Raw genomic sequence first — 12448 nt, 5'->3', positions numbered from 1 at the left:
ATTTTAGTAATCATTCATGTCTGGAGCACGGGACTGAAATTGTTTACACACTGATAAGAAAATCTTTTTTTTTTTCAACTTCTAAGAAAAGCGACTTGAAGTCAGATGTACTGCTCATGCGGAAAATGGCGCCAAAATAACGTCACGTGAACATGTGACTTCATCCAGGGAGATGTAACCCACATAAGAATATACATTATTTTTAATACAAATAAAAAAATGAGTCGAAGTTCTTTGTGTTGACAATGAATAACTTCATAGATGCCATGTTCTTAATCGTAAATAATATCCTTCATCAAACCTATATGTGTTCCCATCTGATGCTTTTGTATTGTAAACAACCTCCCTAAATGCATTTCAATCCCAAAGATCCTGCCATTTCAACGCTGTGATATAGTTTCCATTCCCTTTCGAAAGGGAACTCGCACTGCGTCGATGACCATTTGGCTGCAGTTGCCTTGGCAGCGTGATAGGGGAGAGGTCGCTCTCGGAAGGCTTGACGATCGTTTTTTCCCCGGCCATAAGCCACCAGCTCAGATGAGTCTTACATTCCTTCCTGATCTCCATAAAGAGATCGAGAGGGCATGGAAGAACCCATGGTCGGCCCGTATCCTTCAGCATCAGCTGGCTAGTTTCACTGGTGTTGAGGGGTTAGGGGAACATGGGTATGTGTCGATGCCGCCCATCGATGAGACATTCGCAAACTACATAGCGTCTGGGTGGGCAGCTCCAACCCTGCCATCCAAACCGCTTAAAGCAACATCTCTTTGAACGGCAGAGCATACATGGCAGGTCAGGTGCCGATCTCAGGTCTGATCTCGACAAGGGGGCAGGGATGTCCCCTGAGGCGGTTGCTGAGCTGCGTCGCACCACTGATCTTGCTCTCCAGGCCACTAAGCAAACTGCTGCCGTGATCGGCCAGTTGATGGTGGCCACGGAGAGACATCTGTGGTTAAACCTGGCTGACATTGTGGAGAAAGAGAAGGGACTTTCTCCTCGATACGCCAGTTTCACCCCCTGAACTTTTCAACACCTCTGTGGAGGCAGCAGGCCCCCTTGACTGGGCATCCCCCAAGAGGGCGCTGTGGGCCAGCTTACCTAATGTGGTTGGCCTCAGTAGTTCGGGCAGTAGACACACTGATGGTTAGTAGGCCTTAAACAGGCCTCCTCGGAAGGGAGTCCTATCGTTGTGGGACATACATTATAGCTGCAACCAACTAGCCTTGTTAGGCCTCCTGTGGGTGGTCTCAATATTTGTGTTGGTGAAGTATGGTTCCCAACGGTATATGTTTGTAGCACAATAGACTGGCTATCAGCTAGTAGGCCCTATTAAGCCTGCCTGAAAGCGAGTGCCCAGCAGTATGGGTAAATTGGCTGACAGCACTGGCTCTCAGGCCTAGTAGGCCTCTCATCCTCGAAGTGGGTTTCGAGTTTCGGGGTACACAACCAGCATTATTATTGGTCAGGCCTGGCCTTAGCAGGCCTTCCTGACCCTGGTTTGCCTACCAGGCAGGCCATGTGCTCCCCTCACTGAGGGTCACTATGTGTACTCAGCCTCCTGAGTCTGGTCAGACGGTCGTAGGCATCTCATGTAGCCTCCCACTTAGATCAGTCCTCAGGCCTCCTCAGACCTCCTTAGTTCTTTGAAACATAAGCGCTGAGTAGATTTGTGGACCGAGCAGAGAAACTCCCCTCGATAGCAAGGGTTGTAAGCATTATGCTGAGTCATGTTCTCCGGGATACCCCGTCTCTAAGATCCGGGCTGGGTGGTTCACTGTCAGCTTCGCAGTCCCTTGGGTCGGATGCCTTACCTAAAGGTAAGTGTCCAGAGGCTCTGTCTCCGGACAGACAGTAAGTTGGCCAGACTGAAGTATCCAATGTAAGTGACACCAGGTCAGGCCTTCATGGTGGCATTTCGGGCAGAAGGTTCCCCCGAATAGTGACTGGCTGGGGGTTCCCTAGCAAACATTACCTAGAAGGGACCCCTTCTAATTTGAAGCTGTGGTCCTAGGCCCTTGAGCAGGCCCAGGTAGGCTTCTCATTAGGTTTTCCTGTGAAGCACATAGCTTGGCTTTGACCGTAGGTAAACCTGTCACTGACAGCTCAGTGTAACCTGAGGGTGAGTGGTTCTGGCATTTCATTCATGCCTGAGGCGTTTCCCAAAGGGTTATCGACGCAGTGCGAGTTCTCTGTTCTCAGGGAACAGAGGTTACAGTCGTAACCTAGACGTTTATTTTAACTTCTACATGGGCTGAAACTCAAAGAAAGCAGATATTTAAACACTCTCAGAAATAACTATGACAACACTTGACCACTAGAGGGAAAATGTGGTATTTTCTTTGACAAGCATCACTAGGCTACTGCTTATATAAGGGTTATTAATAATGTTCACTTTTTGAAAAACAAAAATATCCATTGCCATAGAGCTATTGAACATGGTAATTATATTTCTCCACAAAAAAATAGTAGTTATTGTTCCTATTATAAAATTTTAATTTGAGATAATCAAAGAGTGTAAAAGTAATTTATTGCAGTCACTCATGTCTTAATCTATTACATTTCACTATAATAACTGTTGCTGTTTCCCATGCTCTTTATTATTATAATTATTATTTGTAACAACATCCAACCACAATGTGCCCTTATTATCACCTTATTTTTCAGATAGAGCAGGCACGGCCATTTGTAATTTTAATGTGTCTGACTTCCAGTGTCATACGCCTCCAGTTATTTTTAGCAGTATAAAACAGCTCGTTATGCTGCTTATATTTCATTAATACATAAAGTGTGTACTACAATCAGTATGGATACTGTGTTAGACCACCATCTAGTGTCAAAACTAGGAATTCACATTCAAAGAATGTTCATTTGATGTTTTTAATGTCATGTAACACACACACACACACACACACACACACACACACACACACACACACACACACACACACACACACACACACACACACACACACACACACACAGAGAGCAGTCATTTGGGGGGTTATGTGCCTTGATCAAGGACACCTCAGTCATGTCCTGTCGGTATTGAGAATCAAAACCACAGCTCTTGGATTACCAGTCTGATTCTCTAACCATTAGGCCACGACGGCCCACCGCTAGAGCATCTACTAGTATCATAACCAAAAACCAGCTACATATTAAATAGATGTTTATAAATGACAGTTAATTAAACACTGGGTTCATATTGTTAAGGACTGAGTTGAACAGCTAGTTAGCGCGAGTAAAGGTCGAAAGGTGAATCCTTTGATATTTACACTTCTCTACATTGATCATCAGTTGTATGATATTGACTGAACTGATAAATGGCTCCATCTGGAGTGTTTTTGAAGAACAGCATCATCACTGTGAGCTCAACAGGAAACACTATTATAGTGATGATATGTGTGACCAATCAGGATGAGCGTCCAACACTATATTTACATGAGTTAGGACTTGAGCTCTACACATTAAAAATGATTATTCAAAGCATTAAGGAAATTCTGTCATTTCTAATTTCACATTTCATTCAATGTATTACTCGCCGGTTATTAGTAACTGTGGAATTTAGCAATTTCTGAGTGAAAATTGTTTCGGCAAAGACAGCATTAATCTCATCGATTATTGGATTGATATCAAAATTCAACTGTATTTTAACATTACTTAATATTACACTTAATTACACTTACTAACGACAGAAACACTGAAGCTCTTTATGATTCTGCTGTTTATCTGTAGTTTATATTCTCCAGAGTCTGTGTTTCTGGTGTGTGTGAAGGTCAGAGATCCAGTCTGATGATCCAGCTTCAGTCTTTAAATGTAACGCATGCAAACACACAGCAGACGATCATCATTGATTCACACTTTCACTCTCCAACAAACATACATGAGTCTCATGGACGATCTTCAACAACTTAAAGAACATCATACATATACACACCACATCCTGATTCATACACTGCATATGTGCATTCACACAACCAAGAGATCATTGCACATTTTCACAGAACCTTAAACCCAAGCTGTTGACAACTTTTCACCTGTAACGGAAACAGAATGTAAAATTATTTTTAATGTTTGTTTGTTTTAACTAAGGTGATATTTCTAAAACAAAAATAGTAACTTTAACAATTATTGTTATAATATGATCATTGCGTATTTACTGCTTTTCTCCCTCCGTTTCTCAACATGCTCAACATTAGTGTGTAGATTATAAAGCATGGCAGGAAGAAGCTCTTTACCTCTAAACACACCAGCTCTGAACGGCCATTTTCTCACCTAAGATGTTTGTCCACCAACAGATCAAACATTTCTGAAGAAAACCGACCGCAGCGGTTTCAGTTTTACTCAGAAGATGAACGTCAGTGAAACTGTGAGATCAGACACGCTTTTAACTCTACATTTTCCATACTAAACTTGAGAACCGAATAAATAAACAACATTTTTAAAATCACTAGAGTTAGTCTTTATTTTATCATGAAAAGTAATTCATCCAATATTCAGACAATATTCTTCTATTTTTACATATTTAACACAGTCAGGCAAGTAATTGTGCAATTTTAATGCATAATTTTAAATCTATTAAACCAATTATTAAACAAAAGTTGGAATAACTCAGGTTCAATAGGCTTTGGAAAGATGAGCTGCTCATAATGAGTGACAGTCAACAACAACAACGAGCTTCACTCACAGTATCCACATCATTCACTCCTGCCGCGGTGCATGCTGGGAACTCGACTAGCAGCAAAGATTTTTTTTTTTATCTTCTGTAAATAGTTGGCCATTATCATAACTTTCGAAGTGTGTGTGTGTGTGTGTGTGTGTGTGTGTGTGTGTGTGTGTGTGTGTGTGTGTGTGTGTGTGTGAGGTGGGTCAGACTGTCAGGGGAGGATTCACATGCCACATTACTTCTGTTGTGTTTGTTTAGATCAGTTGTGCTAGTGTTATTACAGCTGAAAATGTTTGTATTGTTCTGTTTGTGCGTCTGCCGTCTGATCGGTAAGTTATAAATATATTTGTGTTGTTGATTTACATATCAGAGTAATAAACTCATGCGGCGGTTCATATTAGATTATTTTCAAATCTCTCTTGATGTTTTAGGTATTTTAATTTCAATGATTACAAAAGCAAATCCTCCCCAGACATTTTCCCTAAAAATACATTTTTATAATTTTAAATACTTCTGCAGTAATCATAAACAACTGCAAAAGTCAAATTCAGTAATACAAAAATGTGTTGAATATATCCAGCATATTTAAACTTGTACTTTAACCTGTTATTCATTTATCATTTATATTTTTTTCTACAGCAGATCATTTAAAAAAGTAAAAAAATGAAATTATTTATTCTCTCACGTCTGCCTGTTCATTTATGTGACTTTTCATTTAGTTTGGTGTCTCTGCTGCTGTTAAATGTTACAAACTGATCTCAGGCTTTCTAAACCAACATGAACATTATTAATCTGAAAAGCCGTTCATGTTCTTCAGGTGTGTTTGCTGCCAAAACAAATGAAATACAGTCAGTGTCAGTGATGGAGGGAGATTCTGTTACTCTACACGCTGATGTTACTAAAATACATGAAAACGACGACATGCTGTGGCAATATGGAGCTAAAAAAAAGTACATTATAGCTGAAATCAATAGAAAATATGGGATCTTCACAAATGTTACTGATGGGAGATTCAGAGACAGATTGAAGCCGGACAATCAAACTGGATCTCTGACCATCACACACACCACAACTGAACATACTGGAGTTTATCAACTACTGATAACTGGAGTGAACCTGACATCAAAAACATTCAGTGTTTCTGTCTATGGTGAGTCGAGATGTAATTCCTCCTGTGCTTCTTGTTTTATTAGCTATTTTGAAATGTTTAATAATGTTATAGTTTGAGATGACAGACACAATCATTGCTCATCAACACAATGAACCAAAAATAACACGGTGTAGATTTATCCATATTTCTGCTTATTTATCTTTCTCAGCTCGTCTGCCTGTTCCTCTCATCAGCAGTAACTCTTCACAATGTTCATCATCATCATCAAATTGTTCACTGGTGTGTTCATCAGTGTTGAATGTGAGTGATGCGACTCTCTCCTGGTACGCAGGAATCGGTGTATTGTCCAGCATCAGTGTGTGTGATCTCAGCATCAGTCTCTCTCTACCTCTGGAGGTGGAATATCAGGATAAAAACACCTACAGCTGTGTGCTGAACAATCCCATCAGCAACCAGACCACACATCTGGACATCAACACACTCTGCCACACATGTGCAGGTACCACAGCACTGATGATATATGTGTGTGTTTACTGACCTGATCTCTGTCTTCTGTTGTAGATCACACTGATGCGTTCACCGCTTTCTTTATCATTACAGCGGACACACTCGCTCATCCAGTCTCAGTGTCTCTGATAGTGTTGATCTCTGCTGGATCTCTGATGATTGTTGCTGGATTTGGGATTTTCTGGATCTGCAGGAAATGTAGAAAAATTGACAGAGAAGGCAAGTGTTACATACAGCTTTTAAACAAATATTATAATAAATAACAATTTGATAATATACTCTGAATATTTTGGTCTATTGATAGACCTAATTATAATTTAATCAATAATTTCCCCCATAAACTTGCAGTTAACACATTCTAGATCACTTATGTGAAAAAAAATAGCAAAATAAAGATAGTTATTGTGTTGAACAATTTCTGTAAATTTCTCAAATAGCAGAATACATGTCTATTTGCATACACATTTTAGCAGTGCTCTTATTAATCGTCTTACAAACACATTAGTTAGTATTGAGTTGTGTTGTTTTAATGCATATATTCTCGTTGAGACAGTTGAGACTCGTACAGAAGAGATCACGTACGCTGAACCAGCGTTCTACAAAAGAAACGCACAGAAAACGGTAAGATCGCTTATTCCCGTCGTGTGTCTCTATCATTTCAGCAGTGAGTCAGAGATCAGTGTGTGCTTGTTTTTGTCTGATCACTCACACACACCAGCACAATATTAGACATGTATAAAAGATCAGGACTCATGTGTGTTGTGTTGACACGAGAGCGGACGTTGTAAAGTAATATTTTGTAAATAAAGCACTTGCTTTGGTCATATAATTGAGATTAAACCACTGGAGTCAGATTACTTTTATAATGCCTTTACTATCTATTTTTACTTAGAAAAAACTATATATCACAACTGCTTAATCAGGAGAAACCTAACATTTATTATTATTAGTATTATTATTATTTTATCTTGTGTTGTGTTTTTTACAGAAAGTAAAAGAGGAGGATTATGTGGTGTATGCACCTCTCACAATGAAAAGATGAACAAACTTCAGTCTTTAGTACCAGACCCAACTGTGTGACCTACGACAGATTTAAAGTATAATAATTTAATATGGATTCATGAAATGGTCTCCTAAAAACTTCAAACAAACTTGCCCTGTATTACAAGGACTTTAAACAAACTATCTAAACCATATGACCCATTGAAGAATTTGATGTTTTTTTCTTAAAGTCTTAAAGGGGCTGTGTGTACATCTCATGAAAAAAGTGCAAAACGCAGATGCAAAACACTTATCAAAAGTATTGGAGACTCTACTGTGGTTTCATTTATTACCTCTGTACACAAATGTTGCTTGATCTGTTGTGCCTGAGCTGTGTGTGTTTGATGTCAGAGAAGTGTGCCTGCTGTCAGTTGTGTGTCTGAGGCGTCAATAGCGTGTGGTTGGAGGGTTTTTTCCATCCCTGCTAACATGAAACCATGCTTGAAACCCGCTTTTCAAAATACTGAACTTATCAATGCTGGTGTTTGACAAAAAAAAGTCTCAAATCAAACAAATAAATTACTGTGGAATATGAACATTTCATATTCTTTGTTCTCAAATGCATTATGATCTTTTAAACAGTGACCGTGCAGTCAAGCAGTGCTGGTTTCAGTACTTCCAGCTCTAGCAACACTTCCTTCTGAGAAGAACTATTCTTGAAAACCCTCTTGATACCTTGATAGGACATAGCCTATCCTGTTAGCCTTTTCCAACGGGGCTAGTTTTCAATATTTCACTCAACGTATGTGATTTCCTGCACCGATTCAGACAGGACTAACATCTCCATGTTTATTACAGAGGAGCAAGTGTGTGTTTTCTTGACGTGGGCATGTCAGGAGGTCATGTGATGTGTTAGCATGCATCACAGATAATGTATATGTCTTTTGATTTATTATTTGGTGATAAAGTTATTAAAAAAAACTATTTAAGTAAACTTCATGAGTTTATAGAAGTGGCTGTTTATAATAAACTTGCATAAGTGAGCAGAGAAGTCTATGGCCAAGTATTACTCATACACTGATATTAAAATGGACAGTCTTCACAGTTTCTGCGATTTGGCTCTATTTGTTCATTCTATAATATTGTTTTTGCATCGGATACCATCCGTATTGAAACTATATTAAAGCATATCTAAAATTGGTGCGCAAATGGCAGCTCAGGTAGGTCAAAAAACACAAGAGAAGCATTAAGATAATACAATATTGGCAATCAGAGGCTGCATCCGAAATCGCACACTCTCTTGAGTAGGTAGTCTGCTAACTTTGAATAAGTAATTACTTAAAGTAAAGTAAGTAAGTTCTATATAGCGTGAATGTGTAGGCCTAATATAATCTGGACGTATACATTTGCCATGTTGTCATTATTACGTCATCTATCAGCGTCAGTTATGCCATTCATAAATCCTATCCTGTGGCCTCATGGGATAGTAAAGTGTCCATCGTGCTCACTTCAGAATCTCACTGAAAGTAGTAGCTCATCCGGGTATTTAACGTCTACTGTTTTATAAGTACTGTATATTCAGACATACAGTCACATTCAGTCGGTCACGTTCAACGTCACGTCGGAACGTCACCATCGTATCGAGATCCCAACTCTGCCTTCTTTGGAATCTCAAAACGTCGGTGAAGTTCTGACGTGACGTCTCCATTTCCTCCTTCAGGGAACGAGGGTTACATACGTAACCGAGATGTTTTTCACCTACTATATAGTAGGGAAGTATGCGATTTCTGATGCAGCGACAGACATTCGCATTCGGGCTGGGTTCGAATTCTCAGAGGATCGTTGAGTTGACCAAAAAACAGTCGGTAATTTGCCCCGGAATTTTTACTTAGGTTTTTTTATTTAGGTTGTGTGAGAAAAACATGACTTGGCAGATTCGCACGGGATTAAAATAGCAAAATATGTCTGTGAAACATGAATTTCTACCGCAGATTTAAAAAATGTTTAGACCTATTGTAATGTACACCCATTGTTAAATGTAAATGTCTTGGGAATAAGCTGTTAGCTAGCAATAGCACATATGCATGAGCAAATGTACGCTAATCACTGCCAAGTCAAGTCAAGTCACCTTTATTTATATAGCACTTTTTACATTACAGATTGTATCAAAGCAGCTTCACAGTGATAACATGAAAATACAACAAGTTTGTTTCTAGAAGAACATTGCGTCATCGTCCACCTGAAGTAAGGCAGATCAATAATATTGTTGAATATTAAATGTCCCCAACTAAGCAAGCCAAAATCCAGGGCAACGAACAGTGTATGATTATGATGCAGGCAGCATTACAGGTCAGAAGTCAGATTGGATCAGAACATTCACCATATTTATCCAGTTCCATCTGGTTGGAGGTCGGAGTTATCACGCCGGTATGGAGACGAGTTTGTTGAGGTGTCCATGAGGCCTTCACAGGGCTGATGAGGCTGGCACTTCAGGGATGCGTTGTGGTCGTGTCCAGGCACAGGTTCACCGTCTGGATACGGCCCGGATACGGCTGACTTCAGTAAACCTCGGAATAAATGGATAGACGAACATTAGCGTAGATGCTTATCTCCGGCGGTTCATTGAAAGATTAGATGGGTTCACTTCTCCCGAAATTACATTGTGAACTTCACTTAATAAAGAAACATGCAGTATAACATCAATGTTTTCTGGCCCATCCTGGACTGAAACAACGGCTCTACTCTTCAGCACAATGGCAACCTCACAAAACTCAGACAACAGAAACCATTTAAATCCCAACAGAACATTAAACACTAACAGATCTCTCAAGATCTCAGCGTCTTCACTTATTACTAACCAGATTTACTTTATTTCTGTCAAACGTCTACAGAAGGTTTATTGAGAATTTTAAAAGGTTTAGATGTTGGCGTTTTATTGAAAATTATAGTTTGCTTTGACGTCATCATTATGGTGATCAGTGTTACACACGAGGATATGTCAGATAACCAGTCAGTACTTTGCTCAACATTTTTATGATATTGATTTAATTTTAACTGGTCAATGGCGCCATCTCTTGGGGTTTTTGAGAAACTGCAGTTTAAAACAGCATCGGCATGTGGAAACACTCAACAGGAAACATCAGTGTCCAACGGAGAACTGGCTAATATTTTATACATTTTTCTTTCTTGTTAATAAGAGGTCTTATAGTTCAAATAAATTACAGTAAAAATCAATGGATTAAAAAAAATGCCATTGTGACAGGGTGGTAAAAAAAAAGTCTGTTGCTGGGATACCAGTGATCTAATGAATTTTAAAGGGGTCATGACATGGGTTTTTTTATTTTATTATTATGTTCCCTTAGGTGTAATTATAGTATTACTATAGTTTTTTTTACAAAAAACTTTTAAAATGTAGTGATTTATGACCTTTTCCCACCCTGTTTCTCATCCTCTGATTCAAACAGTCTGTTTTGGGGGTGTTTCCCCTTTAAGAGTTCAGTGTTAACGCCCACTGTTATGATTGGCTAACGTCAGTGCCTATGCATCAATTATTAACGCCCCCAGCCAGAACATTTGCGGATTCGGCGCAACTGTTTAGTAGCGGGTGATGCATGCAAAGCGATGGCTCTTGCAATGATAAAACCTTATTATGTTTGAGCCGGAATCAGAGGAAAATGAACCATCACCACAACAACGAAGACTGGATCAGCCCGTGTCCACATGGAAAGTGAAACTATTTTGAATTAATAAAAAAATTGTAACCCGAGACACTTGAAAACGGATTATTGTTGCATAATTATCCTATAGCTTAATTTGCTAACAGTTTAACATTATTTAACTAATTTCAATGAAATGATAGGGTGTACCACGGACAAAAATGCATGCACAGGCCATATTTGAAGATGCAGCATTGATAAAGGCAACATTTTTAATTTTCTATCACATGTAGGCCTAACGGACTAGACAGGCGACATATTTTCAAGATTATCTTATACAAATTTGTTTATATTAGCCAGTGATAAAAAGTAAGTTTGCAACGTCGTTTTGAGCCCAGAATAGTCGGCACGGACTTATCTTTGAGCAACAGTTTTCTAGCAAAGCCAGCATCATATTGGTAACACTTGTGAGGCGCGCGGCGCGCGGGCGCGACAACGATACGAAATGAGCGTAGTTGTCTTGCGCTTAAAGCGTAGTTGTCTTGTGACGGAGGCGGTCGTATGCAAACGCTGGTACGTCACTTCGTACCGTGACGTCACTTCTTACCATGGATCCAGAACGAGCTGTATTTAGAGCTTGATTAAATAAATGATTTGTTTATAATGGGGAGGACGTCTTAAGCTATGAAACTTGCAGGACGTTTTAATGGTACAAAGACCTCTTATATACCAAAAGATCAAGGCAAATTTGGTTTCTCATGTCATGACCCCTTTAAAGGCACACAAAAATGGGAACACAGGGAGAAATAGCGAGGCCACAATCAGGAGAGGAATCAGGGAGGATTCGAGACAGGAACGTGGGTTTGCCACATCAGCCCGAAATGCATCAACAACATTGGAGAGAGATGAGTACAGTACAGTCCATGGACAACTAGATAGGCGATCTCACAGATGAACACCAGGGGACAGAGAGAGAGAGAGAGAGAGAGAGAGAGAGAGAGAGAGAGGGACAGAGAGAGAGAGAGAGAGAGAGAGAGAGAGAGAGAGAGAGAGAGACAGAGAGAGAGAGAGAGAGAGAGAGAGAGAGAGAGAGAGAGAGAGAGAGAGAGAGAGAGAGAGAGAGAGAGAGAGAGAGAGAGAGAGAGAGAGAGAGAGAGAGAGAGAGAGAGAGAGAGAGAGAGAGAGAGAGAGAGAGCGCAGTGGTAGTTGTAATCTTTCAGGGCTAGGGGACAGATAGGAGATTTGAAGAGATGGATGGGTACAACGAAAAGAAGAGGGGATCCAGGGGAAAACAAACAAAAACTAAACTAAGTAGGCAAAAACACATAGGTTGTGTGGTGGTTAATAATGCTACTGACAACTTTTTTTTTTCTTTGCACAGTGGGTAGAAATTTCATACAGTCCCTGAGTTTGCCAACAGCTTTCCTTATATAGATACAGTATTAAATGATTTTACATTAAAGTAATATAAAGCACATAAAGGATACAGTTGATACATTTTCACCAGTAAAACTTTTAGAATATGAA

The 12448-nt window shown here is 39.6% G+C and overlaps 1 protein-coding gene and 1 long non-coding RNA gene across 1 annotated transcript; both read left to right on the top strand.

Moving 5' to 3' along the window:
• The window catches only part of LOC306987895 (SLAM family member 5-like), a 332963-nt gene that overhangs the window by 11266 nt on the left and 309249 nt on the right, over positions 1-12448 (top strand).
• Positions 6391-8215, top strand: LOC306987954. The gene is made up of 3 exons (XR_013795281.1): positions 6391-6503; positions 6838-6905; positions 7273-8215. It is a non-coding gene; the product is annotated as an uncharacterized lncRNA (long non-coding RNA).

This window comes from Phoxinus phoxinus (assembly GCF_949152265.1).
Source record: "Phoxinus phoxinus genome assembly, chromosome: 20".
NCBI classification, from domain to species: domain Eukaryota; kingdom Metazoa; phylum Chordata; class Actinopteri; order Cypriniformes; family Leuciscidae; genus Phoxinus; species Phoxinus phoxinus.
The sequence above is the reverse complement of the archived record's forward strand: the minus strand, read 5'-3'. Positions and strand labels throughout refer to the sequence as shown.